The sequence below is a fragment of the Phocoena sinus genome, chromosome 9 (genome assembly GCF_008692025.1).
Source record: "Phocoena sinus isolate mPhoSin1 chromosome 9, mPhoSin1.pri, whole genome shotgun sequence".
In the NCBI taxonomy this organism is placed as follows: domain Eukaryota; kingdom Metazoa; phylum Chordata; class Mammalia; order Artiodactyla; family Phocoenidae; genus Phocoena; species Phocoena sinus.
Window position 1 is genome coordinate 96,969,878 of NC_045771.1, and position 16,278 is coordinate 96,986,155.

The window sequence follows — 16,278 nt, forward strand, 5'->3', positions numbered from 1 at the left end:
CAAATAATAAAGTACCTAGGGATAAGTTTAACCAAGGAAACAAAACTACAACACCTTGTTGAAATAAATCAAAGAAGAAACAAATAAATGGAAAAGGATCCCATATTTATAAATAGGAAGACTTAATATTGTGAAATATCCATACTACCCAGAGCCATCTATACATTCAACACATCCCTATCAAAATCCCAATGACATTCTTCACAGAAATAGAACAAACAATCCTAAAATTTGTAGGGAAGCACAAAAGACCTCAAATAGCCAAAGTAATCCTGAGAAAGAAGAAAAAAAACAGAGGTATCACACTTCCTGATTTCAAACTGTACTGCTAATCAATAGTAATTAAAACAGTATCGTTTGGCATAAAAATAGACACATAGGCCAGTGGAACAGGATAGAGCCCAGAATTAAGCCCCCACAAATACAGTCAACTGATATTCAATAAGGGAGCCAATACACCCAATGGGGAAAGCATAGTCTCTTCAACAAATGGTGTTGGGAAACTGGATAGACACATGCAGAACAAAAAATGGAAAGTGGACCCCTATCTTACACCATTCACAAAAAACTAACTCGAAATGGATCAAAGACTTTAACATAAGACATGATACCACAAAACTCCTAGAAGAAAACAGAGGGAAGAAGCTCCTCAACATGAGTCTTGCTGATGATTTTTTAGATTATGATACCAAAAGCACAAACAACAAAACCAGCAAGTGGGACTACATCACACTTAAAAGCTTCTGCACAGCAAAAGAAACAATCAACAAAATGAAAAAGCAACCTACAGAATGGGAGAAACCTTTTGCAAGCCATATTTCAGATAAGGGGTTAATAGCAAAAATATATAAAGAACTCATACAATTCAATTTTTTAAATCCAATTAAAAAATGGGCAAGGCGGGGGGCTTCCCTGGTGATGCAGTGGTTGAGAGTCCGCCTGCCGATGCAGGGGACACAGGTTCATGCCCCGGTCCGGGAAGATCCCACATGCTGCGGAGCAGCTAGGCCCGTGAGCCATGGCCGTTGAGCCTGCGCGTCCGGAGCCTGTGCTCCGCAACAGGAGAGGCCACAACAGTGAGAGGCCCGCGTACCACAAAAAAAAAAAAAAATGGGCAGGGGAACCAAACGTTTTTTCCAAAGAAGACATGCAAATGGCCAACAGGTACATAAAAAGATGCTCAACATTACTAATAATCGGAGAAATGCAAATCAAAACCACAATGAGATATCATCTCACACCTGTTAAAACTGCTATCATCAAGAAGACAAGAGATAACAAGTGTTGGTGAGGATGGGAAGAAAAGGGAACGCTTGTACACTGTTGGTGAGAATGTAAATTGGTTTAGCCACTGCAGAAAACAATATGGAATTTCCTCAAAAAATTAAAAATAGAATTACCATAAGATCCAGCAACTCCACTTCTGGGCATATACCCAAAGAAATGAAAACAGGTTACTGACGAGATATATGCACTCCCATGTTTATGGAAGTGTTATTCACTATAACCAAGATAGGAAAACAACCTAAATGCTTGTCAACAGATGAATGGATAAAGAAGATACGGTATGTATGTACATATGTATATATACCATAAACACACAATGGAATATTATTCAGCCACGAGAAAGGACACCCTGCCATTTGTGACAATATAGACAGACCTTGAGGACATTATGCTAAGTGACATAAACCAGACAGAAAAAGACAAATTAGACAAATACTGTATGACATCACTTATATGTGGAATCTAAAAAAGCCAAACTCTAAGCAACAGAGAGTAAACTGGTGGTTACCAGGGGATTGGGGGTTACAGAATAGGACAGACTACCTTGCTTAAGGGCACAAACTTGCAACAGTAGCAAATAAGCCCTAGATATCTAATGCACAGTATAGTAAATATAGACAATATTGATCAAACTTGCTAAGAGAGTAGCTCTTAATTATCCACCAACTTAAAGAAATGATAATTATGTGATGTGACAAAGGTGTTAAACATTGCTACAATGGCACTCATATTATTAATATATAAATGTATCAAATCAGTATGTTGTACACCTTAAGTTTACAGAATGCTGTATGTCAAATACACTTCAAAAAAAACAAGACAGATAATGACAAATGTTGGTAAGGGTGTAGAGAAACTGAAACTCTTATACACTGCTAGTGGAAATATAAAAAGGTGAAGCTGCTGTGGAAAACAGTTTGGTAGTTTCTCCAAATGTTAAACATAGAGTTACCATATGACCCAGCAACTACACTCCTAGGTGTGTACCCAAAGGAACTGAAAACAGACATTCAAACAAAACTTACACAAGTTTAAACGCAGAGAAAGTAACTCTTAAACCCTAACCACCCAAGAAAAGTATCCAGAACATATAAGTAAATCCTACAAACCAATAAAAAAAGAACAAACAACCCAGAAGAAAAAATGAGCAAGAAATATAAACAGACATTTCACAGAAGACTTATGGCAGTAAACATATGAAAAAGTATTTAGTCTCATTAGTTTTCAGGGAAATGTAAAACTAAGACCATAGACTAGCACTGTATATCCATCATAATGGCAAAAATTAAGAAGCAGGAAAATGCAAAGTGTTAGCAAAGATGGAGATCATTGGCAACACTCATATACTGCTGATGGAACGTAAACTGGTACAACCACTTTGAATCACAATTTTGGATATCATGTAAAATTCAGCATTCACGTATCCTAAAACCCAATAATAGCAGCCCTGCTCAAAATAGCAAAAATCTGGAAACAATTCGGATGCTCACAGAAAGGCAAGTAAATAAACATATGATGATGTATTAGCAGAAAGGAATATTAGACAATAGTAAAAATGAATGACCTACCATTAAAGGCAACAACATGTAGAAACAAACAAACAAAAAACAAGAATACATGATAACTTTTTGTAAAACCTCAAAAATAAGCAAACCTATACTATATATTGCTTAGGGATACATAAATTTGTGATTTTTTAAAACATTTTAAAAAGGCAAAGAAATGATAAACAAAATTGAAGAGAGTAGTATTTCTGATGGGGAGGTTAGAGGGTAGAATGGTAGTGGAGTTTTGTAAAACTTGACCTCTACCCTATTAGAGTCTCCAGCTGGGCCTGAGAATTAAATTGACTTCAGACAGTTTAAAAGGAGAAAAGCATACACGTTTTATTTTTTCATGTACACGTAAGCGTCCACAAGAAAATGAAGACCCAAAGAACTGGCAAAACCTAAGTGCTTATATATTAGGTGAACAAGTAGAGGCAACTGTGGAAAAGACCAGAGACAGACAGGAGTTATTTTTACAAGGTTGGTTTGCACAGAATACTCAGTCTCAACTCCCGGCTCTAGTGATAAGAGTGCTTCCTCCTGGTATGGTAGGCAGAGCATATTACACTTGCGAGTTTTATCTCCTGCTTTCAGGAAGAATGGGGCAGGGGTGGGGTGGGGGCAGGGCAGGGGCGGGGTAGTCAGAGCACCCTTCTTGCACCTTTTTTCAATTGCCTTTAGCCCACAATAATCCTTATGCCAAAGTGGCGTATTTTGCCATTCTTCAATAGTGTTGGTTCTCATGTGTCCTTACACTGGGTGATCAGTTCACAAAAACCCGTAACTTACATATGTGACACATAGATTCTTTTGCATGTACTGAATAGTACATATTGTTAAATATAGAAAACATTTTTAAAATATAAAATAATTATATATTAGCTCTGTGCCAAAAATATAGTAAATACTCAAGAAATATTAACTATTTTTATTGTGAAGGGAAAGTACTTACATAAAATTATAATAGAATTCCATCATGTATATGCTCCATGGTCTCAATAAAAGAGGACTTATTTTTTATGGATAAAAAATAACAAGGAAATAAACCAAAATGTTCACAATGACTCCTTCTGGAAGATGAGAGGCAGAGTAAATTACTTTTTTCTGGATCTTCATGCTTAACTGTACTTATAAATCTTCTGCATTAAGCATGTTTAAATTACTAAGAGTGACAGCAGAACCAAATAGAACAGTCAATGAATAAAATGTCTGACACGTATTATGCACTTAACAAATATCTGTTGGATAATAAAGAAAAGTAAATATCTAACATCTTCAGTCTTATCAAATTACTAAATGGTTTTGCTTCGCCATTTTATCCTAGCAATGTGACTCTCAGATCAATACAGGATATACTTTAAAGGTCCCACACAGGCCCTTGTGCTACTCTACACAGCTTATCCAATTCTCACTCAGTTGGCATCTCACGAAGACACTGCAGAAACACAGGAGCGGGGCTAAATACACACTCCATTCTTCGTTTAATCTCCCTGGGCCTTTGTTATCCCAGCTGTAAAGCCCAAACAGTACTGTTATGAAGAATAATGGAGATTTATACCATAAAAGCAATGTGTTAATAGTTTTGAGTTGCCCTTATCCTCCTATACTTTGAGTATCTTGGGGGTATAATCAGATCTTTGTGACTGACTGACCGTCAGAGTTTCTGAAATAAAAAAGAGGATCAATAATGGCTTCTTAAAAAGAATTTTTAAATGTCTTCGTCTTCCCCCACCTAAACAGTTCTGCCACTTCTGTTTTATAGATTAGAAATCTTCAATGACTAAGAGGGTCTCTGATAAAAATCAAAACTGTTCTTAAAATTCAGCTCACGGGCTTCCCTGGTGGCACAGTAGTTAGGAGTCCGCCTGCCGATGCAGGGGACACGGGTTCGTGCCCCGGTCCGGGAAGATCCCACATGCTGCGGGGCGGCTGGGCCCGTGAGCCATGGCCGCTGAGCCTGCGTGTCCAGAGCCTGTGCTCCGCGACGGGAGAGGCCACAACAGTGAGAGGCCCGCGTACCGCAAAAAAAAAAAAAAAAAAAAAATTCAGCACAGAGTGAACTTTTATGTATTGCACCTTCCTAAGAAGACTCTGTTTACCTGCAAGGAGAAACTGTATGTTACCTGTGTTGGATTCAATATAATACAATGTGTGGCAAGTGGGCAGCATTTAATATACATCAAAGACTATTTCTTTCTTGTTCCAAAAGGTAAAGGCCTTTATAAATCTCAATAACTTTAAGGAAGTGTTGGAGTAATCACCCTAAACATGTAAAACTGCTGACAATCAAATTGCTGTGGGCAATCTGATAATAAGCCACTCCTTGTGTTATGAAAGAATGAACCTAGCAACATGCTTTGTCCATGATTTCAGCCTGATGTAATCCTAAAATTGGAGAGTATGATTTGTGACAAGTGGACCTGAGTCAACGACAAGATTTCCTTAATGAATAGGCTTTATTGAGCTAGTCACTGAGGGAATAAATATGCCCAACTCAGTATCAGGGCTTATCTTCAGGACTTGTAAGAGCAGACTTCCCGTGACCACTCTCATTCCAGCCCAGACTGTGCTCTCTGCATAGCTGAACCATGGCACAAGTGTTAGGTACGTCAAAACTGTTGATAAACTGATAAAATGTCTTGGTTGAAGGTAACTTTAAAAGTTAAAGGTCATTAGCCAAGTTTATTTTTCAACCAATACTACACGCTGCATTTTTCATAGATACCCTCTATACAAGAGTAGCCCTTCATGTTTTATTTCTTCCCCAACACACATAATACATGACATCTACAAGCACAAATACCCTGCCAGGCTACAGAATAAGTAAGTACATTCACTATATTGTAACACCATCTCTTTCTCCCCTGCTCAAGGAGGCAAGTAGAAAACTACTGTAAGATTAAGTGTAAATCCATCCTAATTCGCATTGTAAAAGTAAAATAATTACAGAGAAAGTCAGGTTATACTTTGAGAAAAAAGTGCTACTGTTACATAGTTCAAGAAGATTTACATGAAAAATCTTATCAAAGAATCCTATAATGAATTTAAACAAAGCCAAATGTTAATAAACATCCAACTAAAATCATTAATGCACTGCTTTGCTGATTCCTTTAATATTAAGAGCCCCTCAACAGATCTCTGAAAATTACTACCTATGAATACTGACTGCTTCTAGCTCTCCCTTTTGGAAATCCTGTACTTGCCTATTCATGAACAAAGAAGAAATGTCTAAAAGAAAAGAAATGAAATGAAATATTAGCAGTGTATCATCTGAAGAAGTATGATTAACATTTACTATGTTACTAAAATTTTTTAAATAGGGAGGTTGCCTCTCCATCCACCCAATTAAACATGATTAAATAGGTGACATATTAAAATATAGGCTCTAATCCTTACTTGTGATTGGGGGAAAAACGTATAACCACTAAAAGGAGATGGGAATGCTTTCATGATTCCCGTATTCTTGGCAGAAAATTACATCTTTGTTTCTCTCACTAGTAATTCAATTCTAAGTAAGTTTTATAACCTAAGAAGATGAGATTTAGACTAATGAATTATTTGGTTATTAAAAAATACATATGCTGATAAGCTGTACCTTTTTCCCATGAAAAGTGCAAAATTGCAACCAAACAGTATTTAAAAGCTAAGGATAGGGGGCTATATCCCTCCACATGTTTTATAGGGTTTAGGGTATCACTTGTATTCTCATTCAAATTGATCTAAAACATTAATGAATTTTCCTATTTCCAATACAATGGTGAAATATGTTTTCATCTTTCAAAGGCACTGAAAAACATCTTTCGAAAGTACTGAAAAATAAGAAGTAATAAAAGTACTGAAAAATAAGAAGACAGTAAGAATTTATCAAGTCAAAACTAAGAGGGGATTTCAACAAATGGTGCTGGGAAAACTAAATATTTACATGCAAAGAAAAAAAAATGAAGGTGGACATTTACCTTACACCATATACAAAAACTAACTCACAATGGATCAAAGACCTAAATGCAAGAGCTAACACTTAAAACTCTTCAAAAACATAGGGAGAAAGCTCCATGACATTGAATTTGGCAATGATTTCTTGGATATGACACTAAAAACACAGGCAACAAAAGAAAAAAAAAAGATAAATTGGACTACATCAAAATTCTAAACTTTTGTGCATAAAAGGATACTATCAACAGAATAAAAAGGTAACCTACGGGGGCTTCCCTAGTGGTGCAGTGGCTGAGAGTCCGCCTGCCAATGCAGGGGACACAGGTTCATGCCCCGGTCCGGGAGGATCCCACGTGTCGCGGAGCAGCTGGGGCCGTGAGCTGTGGCCGCTGAGCCTACGCGTCCGGAGCCTGTGCTCTGCAGCGGGAGAGGCCACAACAGTGAGAGGCCCACGTACCGCAAAAAAGAAAAAAAAACAAAAAACAGGCATTGGAGAAAATATTTACAAATCATATATCTGATAAGGAATTCATATCTGGAAACAAATAACTCCTAATACTAAACAAAAACTGGGCAAATTCAAAAATGGGCTAAGGACTTGAATAGACATTTATTTCTCCAGAGAAGATATACAACCAGTCAATAAGCACATGAAAGGATGCTCAACATCACTAATCACTGGGGAAATGCAAATCAAAATCCCAATGAGATACCACTTCACACCCACTAAAATGGTTATTAAAAATAAAAAGATGTGGAGAAACTGGAACCCTTGTGATTGCTGGTGGAAATGTAAAATGGGGCAGCTGCTGTGGAAAATGGTATTATTGATTCCTCAAAAAATTAAAAATAGAACTACTATATGATCCAGCAATTCCACTCCTGGGTATATACCCAAAAGAAAGCAAGGACTCAGATATTTGTACACCCATGTTCAGAGCAGCATAATAAACAACAGCCAAAAGTGGAAACAACTAAAGTTTCCAATAAATGGATGAACTGCTAATCAAAATGTGGTGTGTGTGTATACACACACACACACACACACACACACACACACACACACACACACAATGGAATATTATTCAGCCTTAAAAAGGAGTGAAATTCTGATACATGTTATAACATGAACCTTGAAGACATTATGCTAAGTGAAATAAGCCAGACATGAAAAGACAATTATTACATGATTCTACTAATATGAGGTACCTAGAATAGTCAAATTCACACAGTGTAGAACAGCAGTTACCAAGGGCTGGGGTGAGTGGGGTAAGGAGGATACTGTTTAATGGGTACGGTTTCAGTTTGGGATGATGAAAAGGTTCTGGAGATGGATAGTGGTGGTGTTTGCACAACAATGTGAATATACTTAATGCCACTGAACTACACACTTAAAAATAGTTAAAATGGTAAATTTTATGTTACGTATATTTTACCACAATTTTTTAAAAAGTGAAATGGGAATGAAAAGTCAGCATGGAAAACAAATTCTGAAGCCACATTTCCTCTAAAGGGTCCTTGCTGATCTTGGAAAATTAGAACCTTTGTTTTGATTGATTCTCAGGGGGGCAGATACAGAAATAAAACTGAGGGCCATCTCACCTAAGACCCTCCCCACAATAAGGTGGAATCCCAAAGGGCTACATCCTTAAATAAGAATCTGAAATCTGAAGCAGATTATAACCTAGGATCAAACTAGGATCAAACTGCTTTTCTCAAACTTTAAACTTGGTTTATAACCCATCCCGGATTAGAATACTCCCAAAGTGTCTGTCAGAAGCAAATGCAAATTTTCTAAGTACCTACACTGTGGGCCTAAAAATAGTCTTAAATAATTTTTCAAATGTAGTATCGAGGGCCCAGTCGAGGATAATGGAATACACAGGAAACTAAACAGGAATAAGAATAAGCAGAAACAACAGACAGGAAAAAGTGGTCAGGAGACAACTTGAGAAATTGGAAATATCAGATGCAGACAAAAAAAATAATTGTGTTTTCTGTGATAGGATAAACAAAAGACAAGTTGGAGTTTTTAGCAGAGAAGTGAAAACTATACACAGTGACACAGTTTGAAAATAGAAAAAAAATAGAAAGTCAAGAATTAAAAATAAAATAACCCCAATTAAGAACTGAATAGAGAGGTTTAAAAGCAGATTAGATGCAACTTAAAAGATATTTAGTAAATGGGAAGACAGGAGAAAAGCCTAGAGGTATGCTAGAGCTGGCCTGAACCAGCCTGTGAAAGCCAGTTACGTGCAGCTCCTCCTAACTCTGCCTCAGTGAAGTCATGCTGGTTGCCTGAAACTGCCCTTGCGAATATTTACACTATGGAAATCAACAACTGCTACAAATCAGGGCTTTTTTTCCCCCTGGAGAACCAGTTTAACAGCACATCACTGGAAGCAACCATACAGAATTCAGGACAGAGAGACAAAAAGATGATGAATGCATGACAGAGGGTAAGAAATGTGAAGAATACATGAGAAAGTCCAATATATATTTAATTGGAGTTTCAAAAGAAATTGAAGAGAATGGCAAGTGAGAAAATGGCTAAGATTTTTCCAGAACTAATGAAATCACCAAACCATAGCTTTAAGAAGCCCAATGAATCCATTACAGGATAAATAAAAAGAAATCTGCAGTGAAGTAAGACTGACCACTGTACCATTAGAGTAACCTATTTATTTTTTAATCTATGAATTCTTTTCTTTAAAAATTGTGTTACCAGAATTCAGGTAGGTGGGGATTTATTTTCATTAATTTTACCCAGAACACAATGAAGCCTACACTTTGGACCTGCAGATTCAGAACCTTGTTACCTCAAGAAAGTTTTCTTCTACTTCTATTTTTCGCTTTTGTTACATTTATTCTGATCTCTCCCTTAGAAATACCTTATTCTCCTCTCTCTGTCCTCAATACCTGTCGTCTTTACCCTCGTCATTTCACTTCCCTGCCATCATTTTCTCCTTATTCTGGACAATCTCAAATACTCAATATAGGATTGATTCCATTTTCCACAGGATCAGCTCTGCTCTTTACAATTGTCATTGCAGATTTTTATCCCGCTATTGCATTTTCAGGTTTTTTGTTTATTTTTAGCTCCTCTTAAAATCATTTCAGCTCCTCTTAAAATCTCATTCTGATTTTTTCTTATGACTTTTTGTTTTGATTTCATAGAGGTCATATTTTTTGCTCTCTTGCTAAGAATAAAATCTTACATTTCCACAAATATCTTCTGTATACCATAATAAATCATACAGAATGATTCTTAAGCCTTCCCTCATCATCTCTGGGTAATGGTTCCCTTCTTTTATGCTACAGATTTCTTTCATAATTTCCATAAAGATTATTATCTTTGCAAAAAGAAAATGTACAATTTTTAAATGGCAGAGTATACAGATCACCCTTGATTCCCGCCACTATCCATTGGATGGTGAGATTTTGCTCACATCTTGAATTTGGTCAGGTTTTGTGTGTACAGGCTGATGCACACAGGCCATGGCTCCATTTATAATACTCGGCAGACAGTACACCTATGCTGGACTGATCTAGGATCTTCTATGATTCTCTCATATTATGAGGAGAATTTTGTTACTATAACATCAGGAACATGCTGCAGTCTGTCTTTTAACAGAAAAAATAAATGCTAATCTGAAACCCTAAGAGCACAACTCTTGCAGGTTTCCTCTTAACACCACTTCTACAGCTGCATCGCATCCCTGGAAAACAATGTCCTAAGTTTCCTTTCATTCTCTTCCATACTACATATTGGAAATGTTAGTCTATGAATGGATACACAAAGAATGGTGCTGAAGGTAGTCTGGAGGAGTTGAGAGTGGGGGGAGATAGAGGAATCTCTAGTCAAGTTAACTGGCTTGTAATATGTCATGAAATACAGAACATGAAGGAAACAGGCTTCCAACAGTCATTCATGGTAACCTTCATCTTGGAAGTATGAGTAAACAATGGGAATAGATCAAAGACTCTTTCTAACTTCTCCTCCTCATCTCATTTTATTCTCCTGTGTTAGAAGTCAAAGCATAAATACACCACTAAGGCTTTCTCAGTCTACTCCAACCTCAATGTAGTAAGTAGTTAGTGGAAATGCCTCTAAAACTAAGAAACAGTTGATTGCTACTTAACTCTTTGGTGCTGTTATGGGACTATGTGTGTAGCTTAACGGGAGCTGGAAGAAAGCATATCACACATAGCTAGCCTAAAGTCAACATTTTTGAAGAGGTACATTTTCTAAAACAAAAAGACTGATATTTTATTCTCTGTGTTTGAACATACAGTCAACCAAAATATGGTGACAGGTATTAACTAACACAGAAAGAGTGAAATAACTAGAATTCTTTCACAACAGGAAGATGAAGATCAAGACTTACCATGACCGTATACATTTTTAAAGACCTATGACAATGATTTTATACGTGGTGATGTAGACACTGATTTCTTCTCCATATCACTTAAAAGTCTGAAAATAGTCATTTTAGGATGATTTTTTAAAGTTCTACTCTAATCACTCTACCCAGTAAACACACAGAATGTTATTCCAGAAGGTGCTCAAAGGCAATGATATAAACAGCACTTAATCTAATTCACAGATGATAGCTCTAAATAAGCAAGTAAGGAAAGCTAGGCTTATTTTGACGACATGTCCTGACCATCCCTGCTGATATTCTTGAGAACAATTACCAGAACCTCATCCCCTCAAATATGGAAAAAAATTCAAATTCGGGAAAAGCTTCATTCTTTTTCCTTTTTACATATCACAATGAACATTTCATTAATGAAGTCAAGCTGAGCTCACTATTTCTTATTTGACAATGCCCCCCCCAAACACTTAGTGTCTAATGGATTTCCCTTAATTAATAGCTAACATTTAATGAACCCTTACTGTGTGCCAGGTACTTTACTAAATGCTTTACATAATTAACTCATTTCTCTGAAGGAATGCTATTATTACCATCAGCAGTTTAAAGATAGGAAACAAAAGGGACACAAAAGTCAAATAATTTGCCCAGCTTTTCATTCCAGTTACTACTGCTGCATCACAAATTACACCAAATGTAGTGGCTTGGAAAATGATTTTATCATACATGAAATCTGTAGGTCAAGAATTCGGACAGGGCACAAAGGTAACGTACAATGTCTGAGGCTACAACTAAGAAGACTCAACAACTAGGGATGTCTCAATGGCTGGGGGTGGGAGTCATCTGGGAAAATTTTCACTTGTGTGTATGACTGTTGATGCTACTGTCACCTAGAATCTCAGCTGGAGCTGTCAACTAGAGCACCTACATATGGCCTCTCTCGTGTCCTGGGCTTTCTTCACAGCATGGAAGCTTCCGCATAGCAGGACATCTTGCATGGCAGCACAGAGATCCAAGTGCAAGTGCCCCCGAAAACAAGGTGGCGGCTAAACTGCCTTTTCCAACCTAGCCTCAGACATCGTTCAGCACTTATGCCACATTCCACTAGACATAGGCAAATCACAAGCCTGTGCAGATTCAAGAGGAGAGGATAGAGACCCCTCCTCTCAACAGAGGAGTGTCAAGGTCACAGCCTATAAAGAGCAGGGGGCTGGAAGATTCACAGTGCATGTCCTTTTTTTTTTTTTGCGGTACGCGGGCCTCTCAGTGTTGTGGCCTCTCCCGCCGCGGGGCACAGGCTCCGGACGCGCAGGCTCAGCGGCCATGGCTCACGGGCCCAGCTGCTCCGCGGCACGTGGGATCCTCCCAGACCGGGGCACGAACCCGCGTCCCCTGCACCGGCAGGCGGACTCTCAACCACTGCGCCACCAGGGAAGCCCCCACAGTGCATGTTCTTAACTACCACCCAACTGCGAGCTCAAGAAGCGGCACTCTATATAGTGCTAAACAACCAAGCTCTTGACCTAGTCCAAAAGGGACCAAGGGGAGGGTGAGTTCTGAAGAGGCTTTTTTAGGCTATATTCCCTTCACGCTCTTCCCCCCCTCGGGAAGCCATCAGTGGAAACAGAGGATTCTCTACACCACCAAGAAAACAGAAGAGCCTCTTATAATCTCTCCACCATGATAGTTCCCAGGGGTGGCCAATTCCATCATAAAATTCAATTTAAGTGTTTCTGAAAGATGGCAAGCAATGTCCCATGGATATCCTCCTCTCGTAGACTTGACTTTTGGTCTGTGCGCCGTCATCTGGTCATCTGATGTCAAATATTACAGACTTAACCCAAATCAGACCTTGATTTCTGAGGTCGCATTTAATATTGCCACAAGATCCACATTATTTACAAATAAATCAACAAATAGTTCAAATTCGGATGGGAATCTATAAGTCTAAGAGCAAGTTTCCAGAACCTTTTTTAGGGAGTAGAGGAGTTGGAGGAGCCATTCAAAACAAGTAATTTTTTATATCACTTTATTTCATATACATGTGATATAATCAAAGCATACCACTGATTCCACTGCCAATTTCAAGGGTTCTGGATAAACTAAAGCACAATTGAGAGACTAGAGAATCAGGCTATTTAGAGACTCTCCAACGTTAAATCTTTCAGGATCAGATCCCTGGCACAAAGCCAGGCAAACAAACGGTACAAACTGACTCACTGGACTAAAAACCCACCCTTCATTAGCCGCAGAGGAAGAATGATGTTTTAAAGTGGTACAGTTATTATTTGGGCTGTGAACAAATACCTCCCCATTAACAGTCCCTCAGAATACTAGTCTGAAAAACCTTGGTGTTACCAAGGAATTTCATTAAATCTGGTGGGGTTTTTTTTGTTAAAAATAATAAAATCATTGTCTTCAATAAAGTGTTGGTTGATACAAAGGGAAAAACCAAGAATGCCTTCCCTCTCTTTTGGTTTACACCCTAGGTGAAGGCATGAAAACACAGTCAGCTACAATGCACTCCTGGTTTATTTAGAGAGAAACATTCTGGCAAAATTAGCATAACTGGTTAAGTGTTACTTATTTGGAAATACTGGTGTAGCAGTAATTTAAAAAAAAAAAAAAAACTGCTTTACCAGTTTAACTTTAAAGTCAAGTCAAATTTTCATTTTGAATAAAATTTCAATTGACACAGACAACTTGAGCTGGACTATTAAAACAACCAAACAGCAGAGGAGACATTTAATGAATAAACTCCCCTGTTAACACTTTGTCTACATGGATTTTTCCAGAGGTACTGTGTTCTGGCTACATGAGGCTGGCTTTGTTTCTTTCAATAAATTAGAGAAGGGCAAAAGGTGGGGAGGGGAATGTGACAATCACACTTAATCCACACCAGGCCGCCATATGTCACTTTTGTCGTTTGCTGGTTCATTGATTATTCATGAATTCACTACCTGAAAAATGCTATAATCTTTACGGCCACAAAGCTGTCAATTCAGTTCCAAGTATGCCTGCCTTTGTTTTCAGTGAAATGCACACTTTGGGAGAAGGCGGCCTTTTGTATGACACTGCCCTATGCTATAAAACAGGTATATAAAAAAAAATTGATATAATATAGGTGAGTTTCAATGTTGATACTGACCTGAACATTGTTATTATTTTGTAATGACTGTTAGATCAAAAGAAAATGAAGCAGTCTCGGCTTTCAGAGCCTTTGGCCTCTAAAGATTTCCAGAGAGGCCCTAAATCCTACTCCCTACTGTATTTTGTTATCAATGGTCTTACTGTTTCCATTTCTTTTCTTCTTTTATACCTGCTTGTTTCTGGTAAGTATCCTCTGCTATTATGTTACCTGCTCAAAGCTACCTGAGTTCCAACCACTGCTTCTCTGGGATGCATTACATCAGTTCTAGCTCAGAATCTGCCTGAAAGTTCCCTTTTCCCACATACAGTCATTGCCTTGAAGGATTCCACAGGTCATTTAAATTCCAACTTGTTTGCCAGCACATAGAGGAGACATACTTTTAGAAAGGCAAAGAGACACTCAGCTTTCAACACTACCTACCAGACAAGAAGACAGGGAAGATAAGCTTGCCTAAAGACATTTTAAATGCTTCCCTGATGGCTTCAAGCTTAAAACTACTACCACAAATCCATCATCTTTGTCCTGAGGGAGAAAAGTCAGAGGGAGAAAATAGATTAAAACTATACTTGCATCCTAAAAATTCTGTGAACAGCTTGAAGGATAAAAAAGCAAAGTGAAATCTACACTCCCAAATTACTGTCATTTTAAAGTTTTGTGACAAAAGCCAAAAATGTAAATTGAATTTAATTTTCCCTAGGTGTACTCAACAACAATTTTGACATGAAATGTCAAACATGTGATAAAGGTTCTTTAACAGTTAGTGACTGAGGGTAAAGACCTAATCCAAAGAGAAAAATAGCACTTCATAAATAGTTCCAACAGATCGTTCATTCTTCCACGTTTTACTTCAATTAATCTTTTGAGGATACCTAAAAGTCTCTTTCTAATTCAAGAATGTGATTAAGACCTGCACCTCCATTAACAGGAAAATGAGGCAGAAGGAGCCTTAATACTTCAGAACTCCACTATGATGTAAGACTAAGTCATCAAATTCCTAACATGATTAACTTATGAGATCAATGTTCATGTCTAAAAAAGCAAAAGAAAAAAAAGATTCAAACACAGCTTGACTGTTTTCATGTTTTAAAAAATAATTTAATCACAGAGATTTATTCATGTTAGTGCCTAATTGTTTTATAGGACTGTCTACCTTCAGAAGTCCCTAACCTGTTTGTTCTCTACCAAATGCATCACTCCTTGTTCAGTCATCCAGGATCGAAACCTGGGCCTCTTCTGTCACCCTGCTTTCATTAGTCAGGATTAAGTTCAACCACATACAACGTGAGCAAAAACAAACAATCAGACAAAGCCATCAGCTTACACAAGACAGAAAGTAATTGTATTCTCACAAAAAAAGACGCCCAGATGTAGTCAGGCCAGTGTATTCTAGTTCACAGTGCCGGGCCCTTTCCCTCTTGATGACGTGCCGTTCTCAGCATGTGCCCTCCCCTTCAAGGTGCAAGATGGCTGCTTGAGCGCCTGCTATCGCATGCCCATAACAGCCAGTAGGAAAGAGGGGAAGGAGGGCTCAATCCTTTCAATAACACTTTCTAGAAGTTCCACACAGCACTTCCATTTTCATCTCACTAGGCTGAATTTAGTGATAGTCACATCTAGCTACAAAAAGACTTGAAAATGCAATCTTTTCATTGGGCAACAATATATCCAACTGAAAATTAGGGTTCTGTTATACAAAGGAAGAAGGAAATGTTTGCCAGAATGAGCACGGTCACAGTCTCCAGGATTCTTCTCTCTTACTCCCCACATCCAGTCCTCTCAGCTCACCACCATTATTTAGCTAAGTCAACCCTAATCAGCATGGTTGTAATTCACCTTATCATCATCTCTGCCTGAACTATAATATCCTAACTGATCTCCCTGAGCCCGGTGGAAATCAGCTATTCCATTTGGTCACAGAAACTAAAGAAAAGCGTGGGAAGAGACATGTGAGTGGGAGGCACCATCACTTCTCCTTCAGGCTCAT

The 16,278-nt window shown here is 38.0% G+C and overlaps 1 protein-coding gene across 14 annotated transcripts in view; it reads right to left on the reverse strand.

Moving 5' to 3' along the window:
- LOC116759471 (cytochrome c oxidase assembly factor 1 homolog) overlaps positions 1-16,278 on the reverse strand; it is a 157,993-nt gene that overhangs the window by 35,793 nt on the left and 105,922 nt on the right. The gene's annotated exons all lie outside the window — the stretch shown is intronic.